At 40.9% G+C, this 24,835-nt stretch overlaps 1 long non-coding RNA gene across 1 annotated transcript; it reads left to right on the forward strand.

Moving 5' to 3' along the window:
* Positions 1 to 20,119: 20,119 nt before the first annotated feature.
* Positions 20,120 to 23,889, forward strand: LOC125485958. Its single transcript, XR_007264682.1, has 3 exons — positions 20,120 to 20,529; positions 21,347 to 21,445; positions 23,742 to 23,889. It is a non-coding gene; the product is annotated as an uncharacterized LOC125485958 (long non-coding RNA).
* The last annotated feature ends 946 nt before the right edge of the window (positions 23,890 to 24,835 follow it).

Raw genomic sequence — 24,835 nt, forward strand, 5'->3', positions numbered from 1 at the left:
ATTGTAAACATTTGCTGAGAAATTTTACGTATTTATAGGAACCACAACAAAGATACCCACATTAATGCTGGAGGAGTGCTTGTTTTCACTTTACTTCAGTGGAACATCTCTCTGATCCCAATGGAAGCAATGGCCAGGATTTGGACTTCAAGCAGTTTCTGGATCTCCTGAATCCCAGGGTCGAGGACTGTGTACGGAAAGGAAGTGAAGCCTGGTGGGGATGAAGGAGAGGAATGGTGGGGATTTGATGGAAAGACTGGGAGGCAGTACATAAGCATATTTTTGGGGGGAGGGGGGAGGGAGGGGCACTCAGGCGACCCTTGAGTGGAGTGACACCCTCCCTTCCCACCTGAGGGCTGAACAGGATGTCCTGCTGATTTAGAAGGTAGTGAGAAGGCCCCCCTGGGGAATTTTACACATATTCCCACTAGCAAACCTGTCAGTAAGGACCATAAAATTCTAAAACTGTTGTTTTATTGCATAGCAATTTATTCATTAATACTAGAAACAGCCAACAATCTTCTCACAAGGAGAGATAAATCATTACAAATGCATGGTGGCTCAGTGGTTAGCACTGCTGCCTCACAGCACCAGGGATCCAGGTTCAATATCCGCCCGCGGGTGACTGCCTGTGTGGAGTTTGCACGTTCTCCTCGTGTCTGCGTGGGTTTCCTTTCACAATCCAAAGATGTGCAGGTTAGGTAGATTAGCCATGTAAAATTCAGGGTTTACGGGCATTGAGTGGGATGCTCTTTGGAAGGTTGGGGTGGACTTGATGGACTGGAATGGTCTGATTCCATACTGTTGGGATTGTAAGATTCATGATAAGAAGGGCTGAGGCAAAAATCGTGGATTTGTTTTGGAATCAATTGGATTTGGCAATGGAGGGTTTCTGAGATAAGATGGAACAAGGACCCTGCCTCTGTGTAAACCCTGTGATTGAAAGCAAAACTAGACAGTTTGTTGGTATCTCCCAAAAGAAATTGACCAACAATACAAGAGTTATGACAGTCTTGACCAATTTGTTATGAGTGCCAGATGGGACATTTCAAATTGTTATGTCCCTGGGTGAGAAGGGACAAACTGACTCCTCCTCTTTATTCACCCACCCCCCCTCAGTTGGTTGGAATGTGGCTAATTCAAAAATGACCCCTTCCCTTGGATACCTTCCTTCAGGACCCAAAAAAAATGTTTTAAAAGGACCAAATTCAGTCAGGCTTTCTTGAGTTAACAAAAGATATGATTTTGTTAATTACTAAACATGAGAAGAAATGAAAGCACTCACACATAGATTAAGAATAAGAATTGAGTCCAAAGAAAAGATAAAAGTTGCAAAAGATGTGCCGATCAGTTTTTTGAGTTGTTCGTAAAGAGTGGACAGCAGAATGTTGTAGTTATTACAATAGATGTTAGCAGAACCATTGATGTTGGTAGTTGAACAGTTGATTTCGAGATACTTGACTGTGCAAGTTGTTTGAAGTACTTTTCTTCTGATTCCTTTTGACAGTGACTGGTTGGCAGCACTTTCAGAAAGAGAGAGAGAGACACTTTGCTTTTCTTTACCTGCAGTGAAGAGGGTGTTTCATGACTGCTCTCAAAACTATGGCCTTCGCACTGATCCACACATTAGGATGTCAGGACGCTAACACACACAGACCAGTGCTTAAACCCTTCCACATCATATATCCCTGGAAGGTTAATACTCCATCATAGCTGCAGGGATGGTTCCCTGCTATCTACGTTTGGATAGTCGGCCTAGGTTGAATCTTACCATTTTTTTGCAAATTGCGAGCTGGTTCAAATTTTGTGGAGGGATTCTTGCTGCGAGATCCCAATGAAATTTCTCACTATACCTTACCAAACACACCTCATTAAACATCTAAGGGCGGCATGGTGTCTCAGTGGTTAGCACAGCGCCAGGGACCCGGGTTTGATTCCAGCCTCGGGCGACTGTCTGTGTGGAGTTTGCACATTCTCCCTGCATCTGTGTGGGTTTCCTCGGGTGCTCCAGTTTCCTCCCACAGTCCAAAGATGTGCAGGGTAGGTGGGTTGGCCGTGCTAAATTGCCCATAGCGCCCAGGGATGTTTAGGTTAAGTGGATTAGACATGGGAAATTAGGGGAATGGGTCTGGGTGGGATGCTCTTCAGAGGGGCCAGTGTGGACTTGTTAGGCCGAATGGCCTGTTTCCACACTGTAGGAATTCTATGATATGATACTCCATCTCTATGGCATTCATAACATCTAATTCTATTCCCCATCCTACCAACTTGGAACAACTTGCCACTCACCAAATAACTGCTGAAAGACCAGTATCCCTGTATATTAAAGAGACTGCTCTTTACCCAGATGAACATTGCCTTCTGAAGCTGCCCTGCTTGGCCAAAGACGGAAAATGAACATGACGACAAAGGGGAAGATGGTGCATTGATTCTCTGGCAGGGATCTGAAGGTCTTTGTGGAGAGTATTGGGAAAAAGAGGGGTAATGTCTTCCCAAAGTGCCAACAGAGGAGGCCATGCCACCTGACCCTGCCAACCTGGACCAAGATCACCAACCAGCCAGTGCTCTCTCAGTGGTGCTGAGGAGTGACCAACACTGACGTACAAAGACCAATACCATTCTCTGCACTGCCAGGGTAAGTATCACACTCCTCTCTTGGCTACTTCACTCACCTCCCACTGAAGCACATGCTCTAGTACAGGACAGGCAATGTCATACTGGTAATATCGCTCAACAAGTGCTTCAGAAACCCCAGCTAATGTGGCATTGGGTTCACAAATGGTGAATTTTGAATTGAATATAAATCTGGAATTAAAAAAAGGTCAGCCTAACAATGACAATGTAACCACTGTCAATTGTCATAAACTCCAACTGGTTCACTAATGTCTTTTAGGAAAGGCAATCCATCATCCTTACCTAGTCTGGGCTAGCTGTGCTTTGAGATGTGATTGACTTTTGACTGCTTTCCAGGCAGTTTGGGCTGGACAATAAATACTTGATTAGATGGTGACACCCACATAGAGCAATGTGTTAATGCTCAGTGCAAAATTTTGACAAGAAATAAAATGCAACGTTGTTATCAGCCACTATGATGTTGGATTATTGCATTTTATTGGCTGCCGTACCTTTGCTACTGACATTACAATACTCGTCTCTGGTCAAGCAAGCTTAAGGTGTAGACCTGCAGTATTTGTGTGGTTCAAGCAAAGGTTCAACTGCGCATGAAGTGCCATGTGAGCCAGACATAATAAAGTGGTTCACCAACCTTTCTAATGCTGTGTGTGTGCCTTACAGTGATATTGGTGGTTATGTCTGTGAACACTGTAATAACATAGTTAGGACATTGTACATTATGTACTTGGACAGATAGAATATGCAGCATTTGCTTTCCAGCTGAATGTTCATGAGACGCCAGTATCATTTATTATCATTTGGTAAGTACAAATTGACTCCATCGCTTCTTCCTTGCAGCAGGAACACTTTAACCTTTTCTGCTGGCTTTGTTTATTGTCATTTTCTTTCTTCCTCATAACCTTCCCTGTACTACAATTGTCTCCTTGTTTGAGGCTGTATTCTATGCTGGGAGTCTGTATGCATGCTGTAATTGACACTTATTGCCTCATCTACAAATAAAGTCACTTGATTTTTTTTTCTCTAGTACTTAACACCCCTGCCACCGCACCCCACTCCCCCCGCCAAAAAAACTGATTTTCATAAGGTTTCTGCAGTTGCAGAATAATTGCTCTTTGAACTTGACTCAGAAACTTATGGCTTCAAGTGCCCTTCTATAAACAGGGAAGCTGCTTGAAATAACTGCATAGAGGCCGGTATTCTGTCACCAAGTCACCCTTTATTTGCATGTGCACAGTACACCAACTGTAGCCAGCCAACTTGGAGTCAGTCCCCTCACTGAGGAGATTCTGAATCCCTTGTTTATGCGTATAATGTTTTAACTTTATTTTTTCTTTTTTTATTGTTGTGTGTGTGCAGGTGTGAGACACGGTAAAAAAAAAGAGACTTGAAAGGGGTACACTTGTCCCCTTTCCCTCACACGTGTTTAGTTTTCTCGTCTTCAGAGCAACCTGAGTACTGGTAACAAAATTCATGTCGAAAGGGAGATTTGACTCTGAGCATCCATTTTGGCTTGGAGGAATGTAAAATGATCAAGCCTTCTTTCAAATTGAGCAATTTAGTTTTAGGGCCAAAAGCATACAGTACAGGAGAGTTCTGGGAGGAAAGATGATGAAAAACATTAGGAGTAAATCAATACACAGTTATTTGTTTTCAATTTGATGGTTAATTTGAGTTTTGAAAGCTGGGAGATTAGAGAAACAAGGCCATATCCTTTTGCATACAAAAGTCATGGAAAGAACAGAAAGCAACATCAAAAATGTTTAGGAGACAGTAAGGACTGCAGATGCTGGAAGCGAGATTCGATAAATGTGGAGCTGGAAAAGCACAGCAGGTCAGACAGCATCCGAGGAGCAGGAAGATCAATATTTCGGGCTGAAACCCCTAGTCATGCCATGTCCTGACAAGAGGTTTCAGCCCGAAACGTTGACTTCCCTGCTCCTCGGATACTGTCTGACCTGCTGTTCTTTTCCAGTCCACATTTATCAAAAGTGTTCAGTTTAACAAGAATGAAATGCAGAGTTGTACAAATTGTATTTATTGTAGTCACCTTTTTATTTAAAAATCTTTAAAGAAAATATGTTTGCTCTTAATTTAGAGTGAAGTTCAGTGGTGGTAGTTAGTATTAGATGCTGATGACCTTTCACAAAAGTGCAAGAGCAGTTATACATTGTCAAGTTCAATATATCCACAGAGAGTAAATATTTCGATGCCCGAATGCACTTTGTGAGCTAAATGACAACTTATTACAATAAAATCATCAGGTTTTATTGCTCATCAATCCTCAGTCATGAAAACAGAAGGTGTGTAAAAACTTCTCATTGCTAATGCTGCTTATTGTTCCCTCCCTGTGCTGCATGTCTCATACAGCTTGCAAGTACATAGCGAAGCAATGCTGAAAACAGAAAACAGAAGCGTGTCAAAAGTGACACCATTAATATTAGTGCTATGAACAAAATCTAACTCACCGACATTCATTAATTTTAAAATTAATTCTCCACTAATATTGTTCCATAGTCACACTCATGCCTATCATTCAGAAGCTTACATGTTCAAACACTATTGGAGATGTTTGAGGTGTGTGATAAAATACAAGTTCAAGTTCAAGTCCTTTCTGCAGACAGAGATTGTTGTATAGTCAAATAGTCATTGGTGAGGGCACTTTTAGAGTACTGCGTACAACTCTGGTTGCCCTTCTATAGAAAAAATGCTATTAAACTTAACAAGGTCCACACAAGATTTTCAAGGATGTTAGTGGGATTGGAGGGTTTGAGTTATAAGGAGAGGCTGAATAGGCTGGAACTTTTTTCCCTGGAGTGTCAGAGCCTGAGGGGTGGCCATATAGAGGTTTATAAAATCATGAGGGGCATGGATAGGGTGAATAGCCAAGTTCTTTTTTCTCGTGTGGGAGAATCCAAAACTAGAGGGCATGGGTTTAAGGTGAGAGGGGAAAGATTTAAAAAGGACCTGAGAGGTGAAGTTTACACGCAGACGGTGATGCATGTATGGAATGAGCTGCCAGAGGAAGTGGTGGAGGCTAGTCCCATTATAACATTTAAAAGGCACCTGGCTGGGTGCATGAATAAGAAGAGTTTAGAGGGATATGGGCCAAATGCTGACAAATGGGACTAGGTCAGATTGGAATGTCTGGTTGGCGTGGATGATTTGGAACAAATGGTCTGCTTCCATGCTGTATGACACTATGACTTTATCTTGAGGCTGCAAGGTCACAACGAGAGCTTTGCTTCGCTTGGAAAATTTGTGGCTTAAGAGATGTGAAAGTCATCTTTCAGAGATTGTGGTGTAAACAAGAGAGAGGCTGGACTCATGTAGGTGGCTGTTAATTATGTTGATGTTGAATCTGACCCCATGCCTACAGATTTGGACACAAAGGAACAACATATAGGTAAGAAAAAGCAGGGCTTAATGTAGCTGCAAGGTGGGGAAAGAGGAGCAGAGTATGGGAGTGGAACCAAGTGAAAGGAATCTGTAAACTGATTACGATGTTGAAAAAGGATGGTGTGATTAAAGGTTGAAGGAAGGTCAAAGAGCTCATTCAGTAATGATGCACTATGGTCACTGTTACAGAAAATATTATTTATGACTTCAATTAGATCTGTTCTGATGCTGTGTGATGGCTATTATTCTGGTCAGAAAGATTCAAGCATTGAGTTATGGGAGAGGTGACCACAGATTTGGAGAACTACAAAGGATGGAACGTCTTTTCATAGTTATAATTCACCTTTTTCCCTGTGTGGAGTTTTTGCACACAGACACCCAATTCCATATGAAAGGAGACCTTTTCAATGGATTATTTCATGTTTGAGGCTTGATGGCAATAATAGTGCTCTTCGATTTGTGTCTGAAATCAGTGAACTCAACAGTTAAAACTACTGTGCAAAGTTCTCCATGGTAGTGGCATTTAACCATCCAACTACTTTGGGAACTTTAAACATAACTTTTCTTCTCTGTCCCTGGGGCAATGGATTACCTGGTTGAAGTAGGTGCAGGGATACAATGTTCAAAAGAGCATGACTTGTCCTACGAGAACCTCTGATTTTCGAACTGTTTAAATTAAAGGTAGACCAGTTGTTCCCATTGTAAGAATAGGAAAATCTACTGCAATAGCTATCAATTAAATCACTAATTTTAGTACAGTATATTACACAATATCAGCATTTTGTTATTATTAACTCCTCTGCTGTCCTCCCAGCTGGGGATATGTGAGATCCATTCAATAATGGCTGCCAACAGTGAGTTAACATAGTAAAGGTTTTTCAGTGCAGTACAAACCATGAGTTGATGTATTTTTGAAAGGTTTCTGTATTTACATGTGTCATAAAAGGCTGTTAGTACTATATCATTTGAAACCTTCAAGGCTGCGATCAGAAGAGTTTTATTAGGTGGAAATGTGAAGGGATTGTGATCAAAAGTGGGGAAATCGAGCTGAGGTTCAGGTTGGTCATGTTCTGATTGAATGGTGTCAGACCAGGCTTAAGGGGCTGAATGGGTAACTCCTGTTCCTATATTCCAATCCAGTTTTCCAATTCTCTTTACTCAGCGTCACAAGAGTTATTTAGTAAATCACAAAGTTGCTTGCAGCTGTCTTTAATCTTTCTTTTGTAATTCTTTAAACTTCAGAACTGTATGCACTATATATTTTGCAAATAAAAGATGTTGTGAAGGGAACTAAATCCAGTAATTGAATTTCAAGGTTCCGCTGATGTTCATGTTACCTCCTCGATTAAATTACAACCTTGTGACTCTTTCCATGGCCTCCATTAGTTCATAATAATTTCACTGCAGTGAATTAGCCTATCTCCAGGAAGCAAAGCAATCATTTTTGCCTATAGAACAAATTAGAAAGATCTGTGGTGCTGCGATGGAAATAATGCCCTATAACACAGTGAAGTGTAATGGAGAAAGTAGCAGCTATTAACTGGTATAGTACCAACAGTAGAAATATTATAAAAATATATATCTAACCATATATCAAACTTAATTTTCTGCTGTAATTATTGATGAAATCTCTCCAGAATTATTGCACATTAATTTTCTATTTGCTCAGTTAGAAAATACAAATGTGGAATCTGGAGGAGCCCTCATTCAATTTGTGTAGATTTGACTGATCTAAACAAGACAGCTATAACAGTGATACATTTAACCTCAGTGCTTCTTAACAAAGGAGCCGAAACAGCATCTCGGATTCCTGGTCCCTATTTCTGTCTGCTGACTGCTAAATATCAGGTGAGGAATATATTTGTCTCAGCTGAAATATTCCCTGTGATTATATTAAATAATTGTAAACGTCACCCCGACCCCACTCATTGGAATTGAATTATCTTTTAAAAGTGAAAGAAATGGACAATACCATAGCTGTTATGTCGAGATTTTGGAGAGTTTTTTGCCACGAGGCCTAACGAGCTCTCTCACTATATCTTACCAAATCTGCTGCTTTAATTACCTACCACATCACTATGGCGTCACTCGTGTCCAATTCTGGCCCCTTTTTACCACATGCCACTTCCAGGACAACTTGTTCTGCAGCAGACTTCCATTGAAAGAGCAGCATAAAGTCTAAAGAAGTTTTATATATTGCCAGGCCATCTCTCACTGTGTTATACATAGTAAATTAAAGATTCTGGACACATTAAATTTTGGCATGGGCCCAAAATAGGAACATGGGAACATGAGTTGGCCATTTAAACCTTTGAGCCTTCTCTGTCTTTCAACGAAATCATACAGAATCTATGATCTAACTCCATGTACCCACCTTTGCCCCAGTCTCCTTAACATTTTTGGTTAATGAAAATCTTTTAATCTCAGCTTTATAATTAACAGTTGATCTGGTATCAATCACCATTTGTAGAAGCAAGTTCCAAAATTCTGCTACTCATTGCAACTAGGGCTGTTTCCTAATATCACCCCTGAAAACTTATTTTTAGACGATGCCCCTTGGCCCTAGATTTTCCAGCCAATGGAAATAAATTCTCCCTATCCGTCTTCTTTGTTCTTCTTAATATTTTGAAAACGTTGGTCAAATCACCCCATGATCTCCTAAATTCTGACGAATGTAACCGTAGATTGTATATTCTAGCCTCGTAATTAAACCCTTTGAGTCCGGATATCATTCTCTAAATTTACACAAGGAAATATCTATTCTGAGGAAGGTTCACTTAACCTGAAATGTTAACTCTGAGCTTTTCCAGTAACTTCTATTTTTGTTGCTGATTTACAGCATTTGCAGTTCTTCCTATTTTTATTCTCTAAATTTACATTGTGCTGCTTCCAAAGCCAATATATCACATGTAAGTTATAATTCCCAAAACTGCTGACAATATTCCAGTTGTGGTCTAACCAGGCTTTTTTGTAACAGAAGCATGGCTTCCACCATTAGTTCTATTCCTTAAATATAAAACTTGCAAGCTATTAGTGCTTTTGGATTATTTTCTCTATCTGTTCATGAAATTTTCACTGTTAACATACACAGAACCCCAAATTTCTTTGAACCTCTACTGTTTCTGTATTGATTACCATTTAGAAAGAACTCTGTCCTGTTCTTTCTTTTGTTTTGGCCTACTCAGGAAGATTAGATGATTCTTAAGTCCCACTACTCCCAGGGTCACCACAAAAGTTTATGATTTAATCAAAGTATCCTAAGTTCCCAGTGTACCTGTCCAATGAAATTAGGTTAACAAGAAACATTGATCAGGTTCCCTTACTTAACAAGAACTGGTGATATTACTAATAAATAAGTTCTAGCCACGAGTAAATAAAACTTTGAAGCCTTTCGTAAGAGATAACACAGTGTGGGGCTGGAGGAACACAGCAGGTCAGGCAGCATCAGAGGAGCAGGAAAGATGACGTTTCGGGTCAGGACCCTTCTTCAGAAAATGCCTCTAAACCCTATTTTAACACATAAAGACAGAAACACTGGTATTCTGGGTGGAGGTAAAAACATGGGGAAACACAGTTCAATAGCACAAATTCATAGGGTTTGATGAAATGTTCCATTTCCTTCCCAAGATTTTTGGTTCTTCAATCTCCTTTCACCAGGTTCTTTCTCTTCTTCACAAGAAGCACAAGGTGATAATCATAGTAATTACAAAGTCACTTAGTTAAAGATTAAAGGCAACAGCTTACAGCAACTGGTGGAGAAAATAACTGGCTTACTTCAAGTTTCTGGGCACGTTTACTGCAGAGAGATAGGGATACAGAGCCTGCTCTTCCTGCAGCCTGGACACCTCTCCCCACCATCGTAAATACTTAAGTGGTTCATCTGCCTAACAGCTTGTGTGGTTGTGTTCAACAGCAACCGAGATCAGTGAGTGGTAAAAACAGCCTCTTTATTGGGCATCCACAGTGGTACAGTTCGAGGTGGTGATGGAATCCAAAGTATAGTTTTACAGCAGCCTCTTTTATACACGGTTTTTACACACAGTAAAAGTTTAGCACTATGATGTTACATATTTTTACCTGTTTTGTAAGTAAGTTTGTGTGACATCTGTCTTGGGGAAGCAGGAGATAGTTTATGCACTTGCTCAATGCTGGCTGTTACTCCTGATGGGATTAGAATGTGTATCCGGTCTGAGCTTGCATAATAAAGAGGTGTTAGTCCTTTTGTCTTTAAAGACAGTAATGTTAGTAGAAATACTAGACCTATATGATCTAAATAAGTGAGAAATTATGCATGTATTAAATAAAAGTATAGAGGATATTAAACTGATCTCCCACAGCTGGGTCGTGAGATTTCATTTACTATTGCTGGTTTGACAGTTCCTGCACAGTCATTCATGCAGTTTCACAGAAGCGTTGTTTTAATAGTAAGTTTCTTAAAGTGAGTAGCGATCCTATTTAATGTGTGTTTAAAAGTATAAATTCAAATGTTAGTATAAGATGGTAGTCCTAAATAAAAGTTAGAAATATGTAGTACAGTTTTAAAGAAATAGATACTGTATTAGGAAATTTCAAAGAGATAAAAAGCATCAGACTGTAGGGACATGCTGGTAGAGGAAACTGTTTTGAGGTCCTGTAGCCTATTCAGATACTGAGAGATGGTTACGAAGGGCTAATTAATATTATAATCTTTCCATAGGTTCGAGTGAGTTATGGAGACATGATGGGGGTGGGGCATGGCATTGTCCTGAGTAGGTTACAGTATTAACACTTATTCAGGGGTAGCCTCTGACACAGAAACAGGCCTAAACACTGCTTGCAGCATGGGGCCGATCAGAATTGAAAGGTGTAAAGAAACAATAATGGGTTGGCAGCCTAGGAAGGGATATTTAATTTAGTTTATCTTGTAAGAATAAAATGTACCACAAAAATGTGATTTTATGAATGTATAGTAAACATAGAGTGTTTGTGAGTGAGTTAGTAAAGCGAATCACAACACAACACCTCACAGTCTCCCCTTTTGAATCTATTGAGACCCTTTGAAGACAATCACTCAATTCTCATCATAGCTCAAATGTACCACTTGGGTCTTTTAGATGTTGGAGGGCCTTGCGGAGACATGGCTTGTAGTTGGGGATGGTTCACACTTTTAATAGCTTTCTGGCCACTGCACTTTATAAAAGAGAAAACAACATATACAGCTAGAATAACAATAATAAACATGACGAGTCCCTGTACAATGAAGGTCCCTAAGGATCCCAGTCATCCTGTAGCCCAAATCCACAGGGTAGTGGGAGGAGCTTCTCAAATCTTTTTGACCTCCTTTCTAATATGGTTGGCCAGATTAGTAATACTTTCAGAGTTGTCTGGGATATAGATGCAACATTCAGACCCAATCAGGGCACAGGAGCCCCTTCTCTCAGCTAACACAAAATCAAGGGCCGTTTGGTTCTGGAATGCTACTGTGCAAATAGTGACCATTTCATCATTTATTCTGCTGAGGGCAGAGAATGTATCATTTCTTACCTTTTCCAGAAATGAAGCCAAGGTTATATCTTCACCACAGAAAGGAAATACAACAGCAAAGAAACACTGGGTTTCAGAGATGGCTGTCTTGTGTCTCCAGTTAGGCAGTTTGACAGAATGATAATTGTACGTGACTAAACTGAGGAGGCATGAACCTCACCAGCGGGTGGGGAGCCACAGGTATGCTCTGCAGCCACAAATGTAATAAGTGCCATTATTGGAGGTGAAGCGGGCGATAACCTCAGGATACCATTGCATGGAGAAGGTGCCTCCACTTGTACCCTTATCAAAATCGGTCAACAGACTGGATAAGGCTGTGACATTGAAATAATGAGAGCAATTGCTCTGTCCAATCTTTTGCCTCCTACCCCCCTCCACCCTCTTGGAGGAGTTCACAAAATGCATGGACCCTTGTGGTCTTCCCCGATTTGAGGTATTCATAAGTCCAGGAATGGAAGATTATGGGTACGATCATAGTCGGGCTGGTACCACCCAGAGAAGTAGGTCAGGGAGTGGTTTGCAGACCTTCAGGCTTCAATATGCCCTGTTGTGTTTATGAGAGAACTGAGTTCCCCTCCCTTTGGGTTATGTACATTGGTGAACACCCCAGGGCCTGGAGAAAGGTGGGATGTGAAGTTTTGATAAACATACCATCCTGCCATTTCAGATTCAGGAAAGGGAACAGGGTGGAGTGGGATTCCCCCTTTAGAGTGAGTGGGAATGTGGGAACATAGCAACACTTGGATAGATTAGAAGCTTTGGCACAGGTATACGATATATAGAGATAAGTATTTATATGTAACTCTGAATATCCCAATAGTACAAAAACTGCAATATTCATAATTGAAAAAGTGACCGTAGACTGCATTGTTGTTGGTCAGTCTCTGGTGCCGCTGTACTGTAGGATGCCCGTTTGATGTGGGAGGTGTGAATCCAGGCCGCCTTTCCTTGGGCCTTGACAGCCGATTGGGTGATCAGCAGCACCTCGTACGGTCCTTCCCACTTTGCACTTAAGGGATCCTTGTGGATCTTTTTCACAAGAACCCACTCGCCTGGTATGATGTTGTGACCTCCCTCTGGCAGGTCATTCCAGGAAGCCGATACCTGTGAGGAGGCAGAACTTATAGCGTCTGTTAGTGCTTGGCAGTAAGACAATAGGGCGTCACTCATAAGATGGCAGTCAGCCCTCTATTGGTCCATTGTCCTGGGTAGGGACATTAACCTGCCTGTCATTGTTTCAAATGGACTCAGACCTGTCGTTTAGTTGGGGGTAGCCCTGACACTGCACAGAACTATTCATAAAGCCTGGGGCCAGGGCATTCCCTCCCGGTGGTATTTAACCAGCCGCTGTTTCAGGGTCAGATTCATCCTTTCCACCTGCCCTGATGATTGTGGATGATAGGGACAGTGAAAGTTCCAGTCAATCCTCAATAACTGGCAAACTTCTTAACACACTGTTCCCGTGAAATGGTTTCCCTGGTCCAAGTCAATGCCGATGGGTAGCCCCCACCGGGGTATGTAATCCTCACACAGTACTTTGGCTGTGTGATTGGCTGTGGGCTTTCTCGCAGGAACAGCTTCCAACCATCTAGAAAACTCCATAATTACAAGGACATCTGAGTAACCTTGACAGTGTGGGAGTGAGAAATAATCAACTTGCAAGTGTTGGAATGGGCCTGGAAGCTCTGGTACTTCCAGTTGGGGAACTTGTACTTTGACTCTGGGGTTGTTCTTCTGGTAAGTGAGGCAGCGTTCCATTACTGCTTGGGCATAAATTTTAAAACCGCGTCCCCACCAGTTGCGCTGGAACCGGGCTGTTATCTGTTCAGGCCCCAAATGTCCCCATGAGTGGATTTGTTGTATCAGATATGGCATCAAGGCAGTGGATACGACTGGTCGATTTGATTCTCCGTGTCTCCAAACTCCATCTTTGCACAGTCTGTGCGATTATTGATCCATTCCCGTTTCTCCTCTTGGTTTTGCTGATAGCTTGGTTTTGCTGAACCACTTCCTGGATGTCACAGGGGTAGTTGGATACAAGTTCTGTATGGGCTTAGGAACCAATGGGGAAGAAACTGACAGGATTATTATTTCGTCCTTCAGTTTCTTGTTTTCTTTCTCAAGCTCCTGATTTTTAAGTTCAGCTTTTTCCTACTTTGATCTCTCCTTTTGCAGCTGTTCATGCACTGCTTTTAATTGCTGTTTAAGATGGTTTAATTCATGATCATAGGCTGATCGAGACATGATTTCTTTCCTTTGGCGAATTCGTCCCATTAACACAAGGGACTACTTAGTTCTGTTCTTATCTTTCTGTCAGGTGTTTTCTCCCCAGACCCGCTTCATGTCATTTAGGGTCCAATGTCCTTTGGGAATATTGTATTTCTGCCTAATTTTGATTCGAGTTTTCTCTAACAAGAACTGTACTTCAATATAGTTTTGTAACTGCTGCAGCATTTCTTCCTTGGTTGTGCCAGGAGGGGCTATCTCACCTTTGGAGGTCATAGGCAGTTTACTGGGGTCACTCATAGTCACCCATATACTCGTGCTGTAGGCAATTTCTTGCTGTGGACTATTTCAGCCTATTTGGAGCGCCTGAGGTCTAGGCGCAAGGGGAATCACAAATGGCCAACTCACGAGAGGTTCGGGATTGTGTTCAGGGACTAGGTCGCGACTTTAAGAAGAAAGTCTCTAACCTTCGCAGTAGTATCAGTGACCAGTCAGTTTCAAGGGTGTCCCCAGTGATCCTGTTAACTATGTCAAGTTGTGGGGTTGTGTTCAACAGTGACCGTGATTGGTAAGTGGTGAAAATAACCTCTTTATTGAGCATCCACAGTGGTACAGTTCAAGGTGGCAATGGAATCCAAAGTATAGTTTTACAGCAGCCTCTTTTATACACAGTTTTTACATACAGTAAGATTTTAGCACTATGATGTCACATAGTTTTCTCTATTGTACGCAATTTTGTGTGACATCTGTCTTGCGGAAACAGAAGATAGTTTAAGAACTTGCTAAATGCTGGCTGTTACTCCTGATGGGATTAGAATGTGTGTCTGGTCTGAGTTTGCATAATAAAGAGGTGTTAATCCTTTTGTCTTTAAAGTTAGTAATGTTAGTAAAAATACTAAACCTATATGATCTAAATAAATGGGAAATTATACATGTACTAAAACAAAAGTATAGAGGACATTAGGAAAAGAAAAACAGAAGTTGCTGGAAAAGGTCAGCAGGCCTGGCAGCATCTGTGAAGAAAAATCCGAGTTAATGTTTCAGGCCCGGTGACCCTTCCTCAGAACTGACCCAAAACATTAACTCTGATTTTTCTTCACAGATGCTGCCAGACCCACCGAGCTTTTCCAGCAACTTCCATTTGTTTTTCTTATTTACAGCATCCACAGTTCTTTTGGTTTTTATAGAGGATATTAAACCGATCTGCCGCAGCTGCGTCATGAGATTTCATTTACTATTGCTGGTTTGACAGTTCCTGCACAGTCATTCATGCAGTTTCACAGAAGCGCTGTTTTAATAGTAAGTTTCTTAAAGTGAGTAGCGATCCTATTTAATATGTGTTTAAAAGTATAAATCTGTATGTTAGTACAAGATGGTAGTCCTAAATAAAAGTTAGAAATAGATAGTACAGTGTTATAGAAATAGGTATGGTACAAGGAAATTTCAAAGAGATGAAAAGCAACAGACTGTAAGGACATGCTGGTAGAGGAAACTGATGTCCTGCAGCCTATTCAGGGCCCAAGAGATAGTTACGAAGAGCTAATTAATATCATAATCTTTCCATAGGCTTGAGTGGGATATGGAGAAACAATGGCAGGAATGGCATTGTCCTGAGTAGGTTACGGTATTAATTCTTATTCAGGAGTAGCCTTTGATACAAAAACAGGTCTAAACACTGCTTGCAGTGTGGGCTGATAAGAATCGAAAGGTGCAAAGAAACGGTAATGGGTTGGCAGCCAAGGAAGGGATGTTTAATTTAGTTTATCTTGTAAGAGTAAAAGGTACCACAAAAATGCAGTTTTATGTATGAATGAATGGAAATGCAGTTTAGTAAACATAGAGTGTTTGTGAGCGAATTAGTAAAGTGAATCATAATACAATATCTCACAAGCCAATCAGACAGTAGTTGTTAGGCTGATGATTTCCAGCAGCAATGAATGGTCACAGCTACACAAATGAATCAGCCATCTGTTGCTGCCCAAATCTTACTATGATGACATACCTCAGTGCCCTGTGTTTTATTTCTCCTCCTCCATTGCTTGAACAAAGCAGCAGTGTAAACACAGCTCACAATGAGTTCCAGTAAACCTGTTTTTAAAATTTCAAGTAATTTTTTTCCAACTTAAGAATAGCAGTCATGTTTCAAAAGAAAAAGGAGCTTGCACAGATCTTTAAAATGTAGGGTGCAGAATAAAAACAATGAAGAAGGATATGTAGTCATTCATTGATTGGGTTCACTCCTTGTGAATTAATTTGGTTACTAGTGTTAAATCAGTCCTTTTACCATCTCAGTCTACAATTTTAAAAATTGAGAAAAATAAAAAGATGCTTTTTACACTTTAGGCACAATCATTGCTTTTTTTTTATATTTCACCTATTTTTCTAATCAACCTGCTCAGAGACGTTATTACACACCTCTGGAGCTGGCACAACTTGAACCCAGAGCTCCCAGTCATGGGTGACCTATTCAATACAATCTGTTTTGTGCTCCCACCACCACTGCATTTTAATGTCATGGTCTCAATCTGTTTACAGTGTCTGTTCTGATTTTATGCTGTTGTTTCTGTTTCTGTCTTTCCTCTGGTCCTTTAGCTCTCTTACCTGTCCTTTCTCCTTATGTTTCCCTTGCCCCTTTTGCTTCTCTCTTTGTCATTTTCTTCTGTTATAATGGGAGGTGGTAAGGAAGGAGTGCCAGCAGGCTGCATTCATCACAGTACTGGAGAGAATATCGTTGTCAGCAACTCTCTTTCTGAAAGTTGCCTTTCATGATTATGGTTCCAGCATATCTTTGATTCTGTTACCTTTGAACTCCCCTCAACAGTTAAGTGCTGGGCCAAGTGGTATATTGAGAACTCTCTTGACTCTGCAGCAATTAACACCCTTAACAATCTCACCTAACCACTGGCCGATCATCTACCTGCTCTCAGGCGGGTAAAGTGGCTATTTTACCGACTGGCTAGCTAGGTCAACTGGTTGCCCATTGGAATTCTTGATGACTGGCAATAAACTGATGGTCTTTAGGACCCAGAAGCTCCTGGAATCTAAATGGCTGGCAGCTTCACGTAGACAGGACCCCACTGTCGAGGCCAGTGATTGGCCCAGATGCTCACAAATCAATTCTTAACAAACTTATTGACATGCAATCTTGCGAGCTTTCTAAGTCAACAGTTCCTGTCTTTTTCAGTAACATGGCACATGTCAAAGAGACAAATAATTCCACAGCCACTTTCTTCAGCTGAATTGATTACCTATAAACATTGCATTTAGTTGCATTTACTCTGGTTACAGTCTTACTGGAGAGGTCTGCAACATAGTGCATGCAGCAAGTTAAAGAAAGATCAAATGCATTAATGTTTCAAATCCAGCACCACTTGTTTTAACTGTGAGGACGGACACACTTTCAAAACTTGTTCAACTGAGCTAGTTCTAACTACTCATGATGTTAAATCTGTTCCGTGCACTGCATTCAGTTCAGGGATCTGAGTTTCACAGATGACATTTCGTATCTGTAATCTTTATAACAGTATAATTCTTATTGAATAATTGAACTGATACAGAATTGAAATTCAATGGATCAGAACAAAACACAAAGTAAATTGCAATTCACTGAGTTAGTGAGTAAACTGAGTGGGCAGTGTATGCAGAGTATTTTGATCCAGAGGGGTAAGTGATGAGAGGGACACCCAGAACTCTTGTTCTATTGTGTTAGTGTTGCAGATTCGAACTTGCAGGGGTGCAAAGAACAAAGAACAAAGAAAATTACAGCACAGGAACAGGCCTTTTGGCCCTCCAAATTGTTGTCATAAATGGCGAGAGTGCAGCAAGGGTTAGAAATCATTGGGTATTCATGTACCACGGAAACACGTACAAAGACACTTCTCTAAACTTCAGCTTCATTGTACAGTCCACAACAAAAAAACACATGAACGCCTTTCCTTGATTTCTAAGGCTACGAGTAAAAAGTATCACAAGATCCCAATTTCATCCTTTGGCCACCTGCATTTAGAATGTTGGCATTTTAGAATTGAAAGACTGATTTTTCTCGCTTTTAATTTGCTGATTAATTTTCACCAGTTTTATAAGTTGTAATTTTGGTTGGATAGAATATTGTTTATGGTAAACTAGTGTTTGTTTAAGATTGATTTTCCTCACTTTTGTACAAAATTTCACAGCACAACCAGACAGTTCTCACGGCACATCAATGCTCTACTACTGCAGCATGTTGAAATACCGAGCAGTCATTTCATAGAAGGAAGTTTCAAGACTATTTATGTATTGATCGCCTCCAAGACTGTCATAAATTTAGCTATGACTGTAAATGATTTTTGAAATTTTAACAAGTCAAACTAAACACTGAATACAAAGAAGTTTTAATGATTCTGAGCCCTGCTTTGTGATTTTATTGCAACACCCTCAGTTGTGGAATAAACTGTACATTTATAGTGTAATGTAGACGTTGCTTTAATTTTCAGGCACTGCCTTCCATTTAAGTGAGCCAAACACTGAGAGTCAAAGTGAGGAGGCTTTTGCTTCAAACTAAGTGCAGTGAAATCTGAAACTCATTTGAAAAGCACAGGTTTATGATCGCTACACCTACCAGTTATGAAACTCTTGCCCTCAGTCTAACTTGGGGGAAGCTGGAGGCTGTCAGCTAACATAATTTTTTTCGAGCAGAAATAAATTATCTGCACTTGTCTCATTCTTCATCTTTCCAGCTTTTTAACTCCTTTTTCTACAATTCTAATTCTGTATGTCCTCCTCTAACTAAGAGGTTTTGGGGCACAGATGATTTTGTGAATACTGCCAGTGATGTTCAGCTGATGCTAGACATTACTTACTGTATCCGGTGGGGTCACGTCTCACTGCTGGGTTTTCCTTCCTTGTCCACTCATTGACTGATGGGAAGAACTTTCCATCCTGAGGTTACCTACTTAGTGAGAAATGATTGAACTAATCAAGAGTAACTGAATTGAGGCTGTTGTTTGATCCCAGTCCCTTTAATTGGCAATCTGATACTCTCACTTTAACACGACTGAGTAATGTAGATCTGAAGGATAGTGCATATAATTTGAAATTGATGCTGTCAGAACCTACAATGATTGTAAATCAAAGATGCTGTTGGATTTATGGTTTCATATACAAAATCATGTTCACTGCAGAAATATCACGCAAAAGTAAAGGGCTTTGCAGGGAAAATGTGATAGCCTGTCATAAATTATTAAAGCAAGCGCAAGTTGTCTCTTCCCATAAAGCTGTTCCAAAGTGACCACTTCCTCCGTTAACTCACAGTGACTTTGGCCAGCTTTCAGCAGTTCAGTACAGTCAATCCAAGGGCCCCTGAAATATGTACTGGGGCTGAACTAAGTCCTATTGACAATTTTAATAAGTAAGTCGGTGTTTATAAGGAACTAAAATGAAAGGTCTCTATCTATTTGGCACCTGGGAGTGGCCTAAAGCAAGCAAATGCAATGAATTCATTTAGTTGTTTTTATGAGAATAAGTGTGGCAGCCATTTTGTGCACACCCCAAACCCTCTGAAATGAGGCGATCATCAATCAACATCATTCGTGTCCTTGTTTAGACGGGACACAAGGAGAATTCACTACTTTCCTTTGGATAGCGTGGTGTAATATCTATCCAAAGGGCAAGATAATTTAATTTCTCATCAGTAGAGAGCATCTCTTACAATACATTTGCTCCCTCCTTGCAACGCTGGAGTTTCAGCCAATATTATCAACTTAACTCCCCAAGTGGGGCTTGAACTGATATATTCAGAAACCTGATTTCCAGTAAAACCAGAGATGGATGATTGCTTTATATTTACTTATTTTTTTATGAAGGTTGCTTTCTACTGTGCATACATCCAATAGTCTGGGGATTCAGTAATTTTCCTGGGTATTAGTAACCCTTGTTCTGTGCCCAGTGAAATATTGAATCATTATTTTTCCAACAACAGAGGTCACTGTTAAGTTTCTTGTTGCCATTGACAGTGATTGTTCTGAGTATATTCATCTACAAGGATTTGCCACAGAAGGCAACACATTGTTGCTGTACGCAGCAAATTGGTGTATCAGTCTAAAATAATAAGGAGGTGATTATTTGCATTTATGACACTAGAATTCAGAATGAATGAATTATGAATTATGTCAAGTACAATGTGGCACAAAATATGTAATGTTAACACTGCTTCTTCTTAAAATGTGACTCACTTATTTTCTTTCTTTTGATCTTTGCTTGTCAGGTCATTTAAGCACCTTTTCTTAGGCAGTGGTACATTTGACAAACTTTTCATCCTGCTAATGCACTACTGATACCTAAGTGGAAATGTGCAGCTCAAAGCGTGCAATGGAATTGTTTATTATCTGAAAAGATTTTGGAGCAGAAATAATTTGTCCAGCCTTAGCACCGATGGGTAGTAATTTCTGATGAAGGAATGTCTGAATGAAAGACCCTGAATGGGCAACAGAGCCAGCATGATTTCAAACAACAGGACACGACTTTACAGGAATGATAAATAGATCTTGTTGCAGAGGTTTATTTTGGGATCTTGAAATTTTACTGGACAATAATTCAAAAGCATGAGATTTGCTGATAAAAGACACACTGGGCAGAACCTTCCCAGCCCCTGAACAACATGGCCATTGGTGAGACTGTTGGGAAAAGAGGATGAGATTGGCAGCAATAAAGAAGAACTGTCCCAATTTTCCAGCCAAACGTTGAACAGAGACGTGAGAACCTCACTTGCGAGCAGTAAGAGGCTTTATTTGCATCAATTTGAATGTATTTGGTTGCCATTATTACAAAGTCGCACCTCATTTATAGGCAGTGTCTCACTCTCCCACCCACCAGACAGAAAGTAGATGTCGATAGTTCCTGACATATAATCAGAGTAGTTACCTGGCCACTCCAGATTCTGCTGGCTCCTCCTGGACATATCAGACCACAGTCACCAATATCTTCAAAGCATGCTGCTTGTGCAGAGAGTGCCCTGACTGTGGGAATCAGGCACATACCATCTCCATCATAAATCCTTCCACCGCCCTGCTTCTCCCCCCTCCCCGAACACGCGCACACACACACACACACACACACACACACACACAGCCCACGGACACCTCTGACTCACTTACAGTATGGATTGGTTACAATATGCCAATCGACATGTATAGACCCTTGTCAGCACAACAACGGCAAACACAGACCCTCCTAGCATCTTAGAGAGAACATTGGTCACAAGGACCATGTCTTTGGTCATTGTAGATTGAAGTTAGTCATCTCTGTGAAGCAAAATGATCACAGGCAATCTTAAGCATGGCACCTGTGGGCCACTATTGATAAAGACGGTGCAAAATCTCAGAGGCTGCACGGGACATGGAATTGATTTGCTCTCACCTTGAAATGTAAGCATTCACCACCATGCTCTGCTATGCAATGCCACCTTCCTTGAGTGATGTGTTATGTTGGGGGGAGCAACATATTAGTAATCATACAGCACTTACTATTTCCTTCTGTATTTGTGCGATGTTACTTATGCTGTACTCATCAAAATAAGCTTCCTTAATCATAGGTCCATATTGATGTATAGCCCATGGCCCTCTGTGTTAGACTCCTCAATGTCTCACTGTCTGGAGATCTCTGCGAACGAGCTGGATACCTTAAGAATATCGTAAGTGGGAGACAAGGATGACCCTTGGCAACTATGGCTGATGACTCTATTACAAAATTCCCTGACTGATGCTGAGTGTAGGTACAATTCATCTCATTCCTTGACCAGGGCTATGGTGGAACAGACGATAGGTCTGCTGAAGGTGAGGCTCTGATGCTTGTTTAGGTGTGGGGTGTGTTGCCACAGAGTCAGACAGAATGTGCCACCCAATGCTTGCATGCTATGTTCTACACAATTGGAGCCGGTCAACAGGGGTTCAGACAGATGCTGAAGAACTGTGAGGGCAGCAGCAGTCTTCCGAGAATGAAGATGAGGACATTGAGCAGGAGGAACATCAACTTAAACATGATAGAATGTAGCAGCATCAGGAACAACAAGCCAGACAGGTCTTAATCGGTACCTAGTTTCAGTAGATGAGAGCTGGGTGCAGTGATCACTCATTGACTGTCAATATGTCGCTGCTTAGCCTCTGTCTGTGCTCAGAAGTAAGTGGAGCTTCTGTTTGTTTATTTACTCTACTATGTCGCTGAATAAAAGTGAAGGTTTACAATAGTTTGACAGCCTTGCAGTACATGATAGCCCCACATTGAGAAAATGTTAAGCTACAATGGGCATTGGGGAAGCAGTAATAGTCTCTCAGACAGGGTTCTCCAACAGGATTGAGGGTAAGGGTGGGTAACCTGTCCAGCTTCATTCTTAAACACCAATACAATTACAAATGTGCACGTGGTGTTTCCAGTAAAGCGTCAACCGTGCCCTCGGAACTGTTACCTTTTGGCTCCCTTCCCACTAAGTGCACTGTGAAGAGCAGCTCCTGACTGGTAGCACCTCACCTGGTACATGACTAGGTTTTAAAAATGGTGCCAGGAATTGCAGGAGGTCCTGGCAATGGCAAGTACTGATGACAGTAAAGAAATGATGAGCTGGTGCCATAGATACGTAGTTAGGAGATAATGAGTCGAGTTTCAAAAAATAGCTTAGAAATCTCACTGGAGCTCACGGATAGAAGCCATCAATGAAGCTTGACAAAATTGACAACAGGCAAACAGGGAAAGCAATAACTGTTAGCCTAGCCAGTGATAATGACATCCCATGAAAAAATGTAACATCAGTTCACTCAGAGAAAACGTACTGAGTTGTAAGGAAATAATTACACACAATTCTATACTATCAGATTAAAAGGGACTAAAGCAACAATTGGAATCCTTTTCATCTGGTCTAAGTCACTTGCCATTGTTTTGAGATGTGAATACATTAATGGTCTGCTTTGCAAAAATTGTTTCAGATTTGAGATCAAGTAGCATTAGTGTTTAGAAGATTGTGTATTTCACCTGATTGCAAATTGGCATCAACTTGGGAAAGCTTCGGAAACCTGGAACATAGTATTGAATAGAAATAAATTAAATCACATCTACTGAGATTTGTACGAAATTTATTTCATGCACTGTAAGAAATTGGGCTTACATTCAATTATGGTTAAATATTGCCTTCTCAAGCTATTGAGATCAGCATGCACTATGACTCCCATCAGCTTATCCCCGGGAATGAGAGAACTGCCCGTCAACTGCAATTTTCTTATCTGTTTAGCTATTGTATCAGATCTAAACAGCAGCTTCTTTATAAACTATCTTAAAACTAATTACAAATTGTCAACTGACAATCTTTAGATAAATTCTGGCCTCCATATACAAAACTTTACAACATGGAATTTGCTTGGGACTCTGTTTAATTGCAACAGATACAAGATCCTAACATCACTCTGCTTATTGAATTTGGTCAGACGTGATGTCCAAGGAGTCTTCTGGCATTGGACACTGTTTGCCTGATCAGCTTCACTTAACACTATGAAAGCAGCACTGATCTCATTAACCGATTCATGTGGAGTTTTAGAAAATATATTGGGGATATTTAATTGAGAAAGATTATTGCAGACTACGAAATGGAGGCAGGAATAGTTGCAGACAGGGGCTAGGGGAATGGGGTGTTGATGCTAATAATCATCGGGTCCCACGCCCTCAGGAACCTAGGCTCAGACAGCAGCACCATCCCTCTCTCAAGTGGCCGTCCCTTGAAAATAATGTGCACACAAACAGCATGAGGTGATAGCTCCGCTCTGGGACAGAGTTCTGGTTCTTGCATCCTTATTGTCCTGAAATGAATGCTAAAGTCAGTAGGTCCATTTGGTTTGACAGCCAAGGTGCATTCTGAGTGATATAGTCCATGTCTGCCATGGGCTGCCCTCTAGCTCTCCCACACAGGCAGCAACTCACTAAAGGTCTCCACATTCTCTTTTTAGATCATATTCTCTTCCATGGACAATTGAAGTATCTTCATCAGAGCTTGGCAGAATGAAGGTGGGCCTGTGAGTGTTAAGTTTCTTATCTTCCTCCTGTATAATTTGCTCTGATTTATTATAATAGTCTTAGCATTGTTCTAGTTGCATGACAGGCTTCACGTAGCTATTGCAATATGACTAGTGGAACATTGCCCTTATTTCTGTCATTCTCGCACTTCATTATCTCTATGTTTTGACTATTCTTAGTCAAATACTAATACCATATTCATGTGCTACACATGGAATGCTCTTAGCAACTTTATTTCCAGTTAATTATCTAACTCATTATTAAATTACCGTTTTGATTTGAATGTTCATATGCACACTATTCCAAAACAAAATCAAATGTTTCGTGTGCGTGTGTAAAATGGGCACCATGTATAAGAGAGTGAGTGTGTTTATGTGTGCGAGAATGTGTGTGAGGGAATGTCTGAGAGCCTGTGTATGAGGGAATGTGTGTTCATTTGTTTTTGGATAAAAGATGGGAGAGATATGCACTACATCTTGCTCCAGCCTGCCCCACTGTAACCATGTCAAGAACAGGTTATGGCTTACTACTCACAATAGCGTTGAGCACATTAGCGTTTGCTGTATGAAACAGAAGCTGACCCATGAGAAATCTCAAGTGATATCTTTATTTATGTCAGAAATCCCTTTTCCAAATTGGGAAGAATGCTGCAGGACAAGGACAAAACTCCTGATAGCATATCACGCGACGTAACCTGCAGTAGACACAGTTATTTATCTGATTATAAACACTGCCTCCCTTTAGAAGGGAAAATGAGAAGTGAGCGGAGCTGTACTCCACAGGAAGCCAATATGCAACTGAGTGTTGCGACAAAATGCTTGGGAGAACCTACAGGTCAAGGAAAAACATCTTTCATTGGCTGGAAGCAATGTGGATTTGTCACTCTTTTCTGAAGCCAATCCATCCAGCTCTTGGGGATCTGGCAGCTGGAGGGTTATGATTTGGACCAATCATGATCGGCTCTTGGCTAACAATCATAGGATTGGACAAAATTCAGGCATAAGCTGAGAAGCGACAGGGTAATATT

The sequence above is a fragment of the Rhincodon typus genome, chromosome 24 (assembly GCF_021869965.1).
Source record: "Rhincodon typus isolate 14 chromosome 24, sRhiTyp1.1, whole genome shotgun sequence".
NCBI classification, from domain to species: domain Eukaryota; kingdom Metazoa; phylum Chordata; class Chondrichthyes; order Orectolobiformes; family Rhincodontidae; genus Rhincodon; species Rhincodon typus.